Source organism: Paramormyrops kingsleyae, unplaced genomic scaffold (genome assembly GCF_048594095.1).
Source record: "Paramormyrops kingsleyae isolate MSU_618 unplaced genomic scaffold, PKINGS_0.4 ups66, whole genome shotgun sequence".
Lineage (NCBI taxonomy): Eukaryota > Metazoa > Chordata > Actinopteri > Osteoglossiformes > Mormyridae > Paramormyrops > Paramormyrops kingsleyae.
The window spans coordinates 53,922-63,315 of record NW_027326004.1 but is presented as its reverse complement, the minus strand read 5'-3'; the positions used below and the strand labels follow the sequence as shown (position 1 = coordinate 63,315).

At 51.0% G+C, this 9,394-nt stretch overlaps 1 long non-coding RNA gene across 1 annotated transcript; it reads right to left on the bottom strand.

Annotated features, from left to right (window-relative positions):
- Window positions 1–8,425: 8,425 nt before the first annotated feature.
- Window positions 8,426–8,766, bottom strand: LOC140586466 (uncharacterized). Its single transcript, XR_011988280.1, has 2 exons — window positions 8,670–8,766; window positions 8,426–8,465 (listed from the first exon to the last, which is right to left on the bottom strand). It is a non-coding gene; the product is annotated as an uncharacterized lncRNA (long non-coding RNA).
- Window positions 8,767–9,394: the final 628 nt, after the last annotated feature.

The following is a 9,394-nucleotide window of genomic DNA, read 5'->3' as shown; positions in this document are numbered from 1 at the left end:
TCTTAAAAATGTCAGCTAACATTAAAAAAAGAAAAATTGACGTATAATGTAGAGTTTTTAACATATCATGGAGTTTTAAATATCTCTTTGCTGAAATAAGATAAGATAAGATAATCCATTATTAGTCCCACAAGTGGGAAATCAAAGGTGAAGCAGTGTGCTTAGTGTGTGGAGAACATATAGTGGTGTTTAAGGAATATAATTTGAATTGCCATTTCGAGAGTAAACATGGAGAAAAATTCAAGAATTTCACTGATGCAGAGCGGGCTCGCGCATTGGAAGATTTGCTAGCTAAACTGCAAAAGCAACAAGGATTTTTTACAAAGCTCCACTCATCAAGGGATGCAGCCATCAGGACCAGCGTTGTAATATCCCACAAAATTGCAAGATACATTAAACCATTCTCTGATGGGGAGTTTATCAAAGATTGATTGGTGGAGCTCCTCCTTGGATTGCCACATTATCGTGGTGGAGGGGTTTGCGTGCCTCAGTGAACCTGGGGGCTATGTTGTCGGGGGCAATTGCCCCTGGTAGGGTCTCCCAAGGCAAAAAGGTCCCAGGGGAGGGGCCAGACAAAGAGCAATCCAAACGAACCCCATGATAAAGAAACATAACAAAGTTTCGTTTCCCTCGCCCGGACTAGGGTCACCGGGGCCCCACCCTGGAGCCAGGCCTGGGGGAGGGGCCCGTTGGCGAGCGCCTGGTGGCCGGGCCTTGGCCCGTGGGGTCCGGTCGGGCATAGCCCGAAAGAGGCACGTGAGACTGTCTCCAGGTGGGCCCACCACCCGCAAGGGGAATGCCAGAGGTTCGGTGCATTGTGGATCGGGTGTCGGCCAAGGGAGGCCCTGGCGGTCCGATCCTCGGCTAACAAAACTGGCTCTCGGGAAATGGAATGTCACCTCTCTGGTGGGGAAGGAACCTGAGCTTGTGCGTGAGGTTGAGAAATATCAACTAGATATACACTCACCTAAAGGATTATTAGGAACACCTGTTCAATTTCTCATTAATGCAATTATCTAATCAACCAATCACATGGCAGTTGCTTCAATGCATTTAGGGGTGTGGTCCTGGTCAAGACAATCTCCTGAACTCCAAACTGAATGTCAGAATGGGAAAGAAAGGTGATTTAAGCAATTTTGAGCGTGGCATGGTTGTTGGTGCCAGACGGGCCGGTCTGAGTATTTCACAATCTGCTCAGTTACTGGGATTTTCACGCACAACCATTTCTAGGGTTTACAAAACATGCAGTATGCGGCAGTCCTGTGGGCGAAAATGCCTTGTTGATGCTAGAGGTCAGAGGAGAATGGGCCGACTGATTCAAGCTGATAGAAGACCGGAAATGCTGTAAGTGACGTCAGACGCCGGAGACTTGGCGGAAAATCTGAATGAACAGCGAGCTGAGCGAGGACAGCGAGGGGAAGTTGGAATCACTCGAAGAATACATTGACTGGTACTTCGACACTACAGTCATGAAGAAGAACCTCAATACATCTTCCCTGGGCAAAAGCGAGAAGCCGTCATCCAAAAGAAGTCGCCCGGCAGACTCCCCCGGAGCAACTTCGCCGACTAGTAATGACTTCGCCGACATCCTGGAGTCAATCGACAAGCGATTGTCCAGCTTCGACGCGAGGTTGTCTCTGGTCGAGATTTTGCATCAGGAGTTCACATCCCTGAGGGAGTCTTTGGAATTCAGCCAGCAACAGGTGGAAACACTCGCTGCTGAAAACGCCTCACTATGGGGCTCGGTCAAGTCTCTAACTGAGAATGTGACCAATCTAAAAGAAGAAAATAAAAAAATAAAAGAGACTGTCATCGATCTCCAAGCCCGTAGTATGAGAGATAACCTGGTGTTTTCAGGCATCCCGGAATCTGCTGAAGAGGATGCAGAAATTACGGTTAAAACATTTATCAAGACCCACCTGAAGCTTCCAGAGGACACTGTGGAAAGCATCTGCTTTGACAGAGTCCATCGGCTGGGAGCTAAGAGGCCTGGTGCCCTGAGACCGCGTCCTATTGTGGCCAAATTCGGGAATTTCAAACAGAAGCAGCAGGTGAAGAGCCGCGGCAGGGAGCTGAAAGGAACGGACTTTGGCGTAAACGACCAGTTCCCCAAAGAGATTCTGGAGCGACGCAAAGTTCTGTTCCCAATCCGACGCAGCTCCATCCAGAAGGGCTCCCGAGCTGTCATCGCCGTGGACCGGCTCTACGTGGACGGACAGCTCTACCGCGACCCTAACATCACTCCCTGGTTATATTAACGCCACTCCAGATAAGAACCTGTTATATTTTTCTTCTTTTCCCAAATCCTCTTCTGTTTACATCAATCTAGCTTATACATGTTAATTCGCTAATTTAATGTTAGGTCATAACAAATACACTACCGTCAGTCTCCGCAGCGCTACAGTGCTAACAAGTCCCAATTTACAATTAATACAATACAAAATCCTGCATAGAGTGCACTATACAGGGCATCGGATGTTCAGGATGGGTTTTACATCTTCTAACAACTGCTCACACTGTCAAGGGGATACACCTGACAATTACATCCATGCTCTTTGGTTCTGTCCACCTGTTCAGATGTTTTGCCGCAGGATTTGTGAGGACTTATCAAAGTGTCTGAAATGTACCATTCCAGCCTCTCCTTCAGTCTGCTTGTTGGGTGACCTAGATGGTGTCACTACCGAGATTAACACAACCCACATGGCTTTCACCGCTTTATGCATTGCTAAGAAGACTGTCCTCATGAACTGGAAAAATAAAAATAACCTTAATATCAACCAATATAGAGAGAGTTTGCTGGACCATATTAGTCTTGATACAGCTTCTGCCGCCACATTAGACCAATCTCTCTGGGCTCCTTTGATCAGCTCCATCACCTAGTGGCGGTGGGGGGTCGCAGGTTTGTCCCGCTTCGGTCTTTGTTGTTGGTGTGGGGGTGGGCCTATGGGCTTGGGGTGTCTGGGGGTTCCCTGGGGGGGGGGGGTTTGTGGGGGGGTTCGGCGCTGGGACTGCGGTCCTGGCCTGGATGGGGCTTTGGTGGCTCTTGGGTGGCGTCTTTCTGGCGGCTGCGTGCAGCGCTGCTGGGGTAGCCTGTGCCGGCGGACGTGCTGCTCCTGGGTGGGTCCGGGGCGGGCTTGGGGTTCTGGGGGCGCTCTGTCTCCGGGCTGCGGTTCCGGCTGGGCTGGGGGGGCTTGGGTCCTTGTGGGTGGGTCGCCGGGGTGTGGGCTGGCGCGTGCACTGGCGCGTGCACTGGGGCCCGGCCCCGGCGCGGAGACCTTCGGCGCATTGGAGGGGCTGGGGGCCTCTTTAGCTGGTGGGGAGGTTGTTACCATCTGTCCACAGGTGGTCCCTGCCTTAGGGGTATCCACTCTGCGGGGGTGGGGGGGAATCCAATAGAATGGACCCAACCTGGGTGTCTATTGTCTTATGTAGTCTGGGAGTTGACTGAATGGTGGGGTGGGTGTAGTTTTTCCCTCTGTGGTGGGGTCTGGTTGGCTGCCCCGGGCTCTGTGGTGCCCGGTGGTGCTGCTGCTCTGGGCCCCCGGATTGGATGGGCCTCGGCTCTCCCGCCCTGGGTGGATTTCAGGAAACGGGGGTGCTTATGGGGGTCAGCAGGGGGGCTGGCTCCAGAGGGGGGGTACTTTGCCCCCCCCGATCCTTTCCTCCCCATCCCTAAATGCTTCCCTCCTCCCGCTCCGTCACCCCAACACACATATAGGGCTTTGAGGTGCAGGTGCATCGCTGGGATGCAGGGGAGGTATTCCTCCTCTGTCCCCTCGTGACCACCTGTGTCTCAATCACACATCACAACTTAGACACTCTCATTACTTACTCTCTCATGACACATACATTTAGGGCCTTGGGGGTGGGCACAAGGAATGGCGTCCAGAGGGCGGTCTGTTCATTCAGCCTTACCTCTGGTGCCAGTGCCCACTTCTCAATTTTAAGTTGCACATAGACATTGAGGGTTCTGGGGAGGGGCCGAGCTGACACCAGCTGCTGATTGGCAGAGGGTGGTTAGCACCATGCCCTTCCCCTGTTTTAAAGCACTTTAGAACAACACGCACCAACACCACATATGAGCGGGCGGAGGGAAGCATGGGGTCTTTTCCCACCCCCGTTCTCTGTTCACAATCTGGGGCCGGGGGCTGGGAGGAGCTGGCCGTCCGGTCGGGGTCTGGGCTGGTGGGCTTCTCAGCTGCTGTGGGGTCCGGGGTGGTCTTCTTGTCCCCATGCCAGAGGAAAAAAGGGATCCATCTCCGAGGTCTGGTGGCGGATTGCCCCTCTGGGGGCGGTGGTGCCTAGATCTCGGAGTATAGAGTATATATGGGGAGTGTGAATGTGCATACGGCGTTCATTTCTGTGTCTTCATGTTGGGCGAATGGGTGAATATTTGTTTATGTGTGCATGAGGGTGGGAACGTATGCTTGTGTATGTGTACGCCTGTTTGTCTATACGTATGTGTCAGGTTGGGTCTTAGACTCCACCTGAAATAACATCTCAGGCTCTATTCCCCCCCGCCACACTCCCTGCTGGTGGATGAGGCCCCCGGCTGCCGATGCGTTGGTGGTTCTCGATGTCCGGGGCTGGATGCTCTGGTGTGTGCTGGCTCACTCTCGACGGTTGCCTGCCGGGGCCTGGCCCTTCCAGCTCTGTCGGGGCCCTGGCTGGGGGGTGGGGGGGCCCTTGGATCTCTGGGCCCGGGGTCCGGTCTGCCCTGGTGTGGCCGGCCGCCGGCGGGGCCTGCGTGCTCGTCGCCACGGCCCCCTGGGGCTCCTGTGATGTGGCTGCCGGATGGCCCCCCTCCGGAGCGCTCCTCTGCCCTTTTCTCGGTGGAGGCTGCAATTGTCCCTGCGGTGGTCCTCCTGGGGTTCCCGTGCCCTGGGGGGCCTCTGCATATCTGGGGCCCGGGTCTCCTCCGTGTCGACTTCATGTCCTGGGTGGGCGGGGCTGTGGCTCCCCACACACACTACTGGACAATTACATGGAGAAACCTTAGGAACACCAGCGCGCTGACACACAGGTGTGCACACAGGTGCTCACGGACACATGCTCACGGACTCACACTGTCTTGATCGGCTGTTGTTTCTGGGCATGGGTTGTAAGGCTGGTTGTGTGTGCTGTTCAGCAACATTTAACGTTTGATGGTCGTTGTGATTAGTACAGATGTTGTATGTTGTCTTTCTCTTTTCAAAAGACATGGAAGCAAATGTTTTCTGTTTTCTTTCCATTCCTCTCTCTCCCTCTCTCTCTCTTCCCTCCTTCTCCTTTGTCCCCCCCCTCCCTCTTTTGAGGAAGTAAATAAAAATATCAAAAAAATTTTTTAAAAAATAATAAATAAATAAATAATAATAATTATTTAAAAAAATAATAAAATTAATTAATTAATAAATAAATAGATACAGATAAAGTAGTCCTCCGCAGAGGGGGGGTGGAGGAGGGAATATAAAAAAAAAGAAAAAAAAAAAAGAAGAGCAACTTTGACTGAAATAACCACTCGTTACAACCGAGGTATGCAGCAAAGCATTTGTGAAGCCACAACACGCACAACCTTGAGGCGGATGGGCTACAACAGCAGAAGACCCCACCGGGTACCACTCATCTCCACTACAAATAGGAAAAAGAGGCTACAATTTGCACGAGCTCACCAAAATTGGACAGTTGAAGACTGGAAAAATGTTGCCTGGTCTCGATATCTGTTGAGACATTCAAATGGTAGAGTCAGAATTTGGCGTAAACAGAATGAGAACATGGATCCATCATGCCTTGTTACCACTGTGCAGGCTGGTGGTGGTGGTGTAATGGTGTGGGGGATGTTTTCTTGGCACACTTTAGGCCCCTTAGTGCCAATTGGGCATCGTTTAAATGCCACGGCCTACCTGAGCATTGTTTCTGACCATGACCATCCCTTTATGACCACCATGTACCCATCCTCTGATGGCTACTTCCAGCAGGATAATGCACCATGTCACAAAGCTTGAATCATTTCAAATTGGTTTCTTGAACATGACAATGAGTTCACTGTACTAAAATGGCCCCCACAGTCACCAGATCTCAACCCAATAGAGCATCTTTGCGATGTGGTGGAACGGGAGCTTCGTGCCCTGGATGTGCATCCCACAAATCTCCATCAACTGCAAGATGCTATCCTATCAATATGGGCCAACATTTCTAAAGAATGCTTTTAGCACCTTGTTGAATCAATGCCACGTAGAATTAAGGCAGTTCTGAAGGTGAAAGGGGGTCAAACACCGTATTATTATGGTGTTCCTAATAATCCTTTAGGTGAGTGTAGTCGGGCTCACCTCAACGCATAGCGTGGGTTCTGGATCCGATCTCCTGGAGAGGGGCTGGACGTTCTTTTCTTCTGGAGTTGCGGCGGGTGAGCGATGCCGGGTTGGGGTGGGGCTATTGGTGGCCCCACAGCTCGGTGCTTTAACAACGGAGTTTACCCCGGTGAATGAGAGGGCTATTTCCCTGCGCCTTCGGGTCGGGGATAGGTCTCTGACTGTCATCTACGCTTATGCGCCGAATGTCAGTTCAGAGTACCCAGCCTTCTTGGATTCCCTTAGCGGTATGCTGGTTAGCGTGCCACGAGGGGATTCCATCGTTTTCCTGGGGGACTTCAACGCTCACGTGGGCAATAACAGTGTGACCTGGAGGGGGGTGATTGGGAGGAACAGCCTCCCTGATCTGAACCCGAGTGGTGTTTTGTTATTGGACTTCTGTGCAATGCATGGTTTTTCCATAACGAACACCATGTTCGAGCATAAGGATGTCCATAAGTGGACATGGTACGAACATGCCCGGGGCTACAGGTCGATGATCGATTTTTTAATCGTATCATCTGACCTGTGGCCTTCTGTCTCGGACACTCAGGTAAAGAGAGGGGCAGAGCTGTCAACTGATCACCACCTGGTGGTGAGTTGGCTCATGTGGCGGGGGAGGAAGCTGGTCAGACCTGGTAGGCCCAAACGTGTAGTGAGGGTCTGCTGGGAACGTCTGGCAGAGGCTCCTGTCCGCCGGAGCTTTAACTCGCACCTCCGGCAGAATTCAAACTGCATACCAGGGGAGGTCGGGGACATTGAGTCTGAATGGACACTGTTCTGGACCTCCATTGTGGAGGCGGCCGTACGGAGTTGTGGCTGCAGGGTGGTTGGTGCCAGTCGTGGCGGTAACCCCCATACCCGATGGTGGACACCAGAGGTGAGGGGGGCCGTCAAGCTGAAGAAGGAGGCCTACCGGGAATTATTAGTCCGGGGGTCTCTGGAGGCAGCAGACTGGTACCGGCAGGCCAAGCGGAACGCGGCTCGGGCGGTCGCTGAAGCAAAAACCCGGGCGTGGGAGGAGTTCGGTGAGGCCATGGAAAGTGACTTTCGGTCGGCTTCAAAAAGGTTCTGGCAAACCATCCGGAATATCAGGAGGGGGAAGCAGCTCCTGGTTCCTACTATTTATAGTAGGGAGGGGGTGCTGTTGACCTCACCTGGGGACATCACCCGGAGGTGGAAGGAATACTTTGAGGACCTCCTCAACCCTGCCTCAGATACATCTGCGCACACTGCCTTTGAGACATCTGAGGGCACGGAGCCCGAGGGTGCTGGGGGGGGCTTGTCCATCACTGGGGCTGAGGTGGCCACGGTGGTTAAAGAGCTACGTGGTGGCCGGGCCCCAGGGGTGGACGAGATCCACCCGGAGTACCTGAAGGCTCTGGATGTTGTGGGGCTTTCGTGGCTGACATGCCTTCTCAACAGTGCATGGAGGTCAGGGACAGTGCCGCTGGATTGGCAGACCGGGGTGGTGGTTCCCTTATTTAAGAAGGGGGACTGGAGGGTGTGTTCCAACCAGAGGCGGAGTCAGACATTTTATACACCCGGGGCTTAGCCCCAAAGGGTAGTATGCATCTGGGATTGGGGGGGGGGGGGGTCGGGGTTAGAAATGACTGAAAAACATGCTGTGAAGTTGAAGATTTATTAGGCTGTGACTCTACTAACCTATCAGAAGCTTCTTAAGCTCAGAATGGAATCGTCTGGAGTTTTCTTATTAATTAAAGACACAATAAACTTAGTGTATATATACTCCTAAATTTGATGAAAGTGATAAAAAATAGACATCTCTCTCTCTCTTTATTCTGACATTTAACTAATTCAAAAGATATTTCAATATTTATTTATATAAAACAAAAAAGTTTACTCTAAATTGATGTTTAACAGTAAAAAAAATGTTTTTATGTTTTTTCCCTAAAGTGTATGTAAATATTTGGTTTCAACTGTGGATATACTGCTGTGTATTGAAATTCCTCTTTTTTTGCATAGAAATATATTGAACAACATACAAAGCATAATATATAAAATAACATTTACCTGAGTTTTTTTCTGTGAAAGAAGCCCCTTATGTCCATTGTTGTGTACACCAGTACATAACTGAAACCGATTTAGAGTGCTTTATTTAGCCGTGGAGGGTAACAACTGAAAATATGAAATAAACACACATGTAACCTAAGACTCTCTAAAAAAACAGCATTGTTGTTCGGCTTTTCATTTCGCCATTTCTTGATTCACTCGAAGAGCAAGTAACGTAATATGGGTCAAGTGATCAGTTTGATATCAATCTTTTGTCAGCGTCATATTTACATTAGCTATTTGTACAGTACGAATGATTTGCTTTGGTACCTGGTCAAACTTAAGCTCTCCTCTGTCTGCCTGTCTGCACTTCTCCTACAGCAAATTCGCAGGCAGCAGCTTCTCCCCCCTCGCTCACATGCGTAAGTGCTGTGCTCAGTCGCCTAGGGCCTGAGCTCGGATCATACCAAAATTATGGGGAATTTACGACTGTGCGCTATGTGCTTCGAATATTGTGTGTAGTTTTTGTTTTATACAGTTGTCAGTCAGGCATCTAACTATGAAATAAATTACACTCCAAAAGACCCTGGGCTTCTGAAACAACAACCCGGGCTTAAGCCCAGTAAGCCACCCCCCCGCTCCGCCAATGGTTCCAACTACAGGGGGATCACATTTCTCAGTCTCCCTGGGAATGTCTATGCCAGGGTACTGGAGAGGAGGGTGAGATGGATAGTCGATTCTCAGATTCAGAAGGAACAATGTGGTTTTTGTCCTGGCCGTGGAACACTGGACCAGCTTTATATCCTCGCAAGGGTACTGGAGGGGGCCTGGGAGTTTGCCTATCCAGTCTACATGTGTTTTGTGGAATTGGAAAAGGTTTACGACCGGCTACCCCGGGGTGCTCTGTGGGGGGTGCTTCGGGAGTATGGGGTCCGGGGTCCACTGTTGTGGGCCATTTGGTCCCTGTATGAATGGGGCAGAAGCTTAGTCCGCATTCCCAGTTATAAGTCGGACATGTTCCCAGTGCGGGTTGAGCTCCGCCAGGGCTGCCCTTT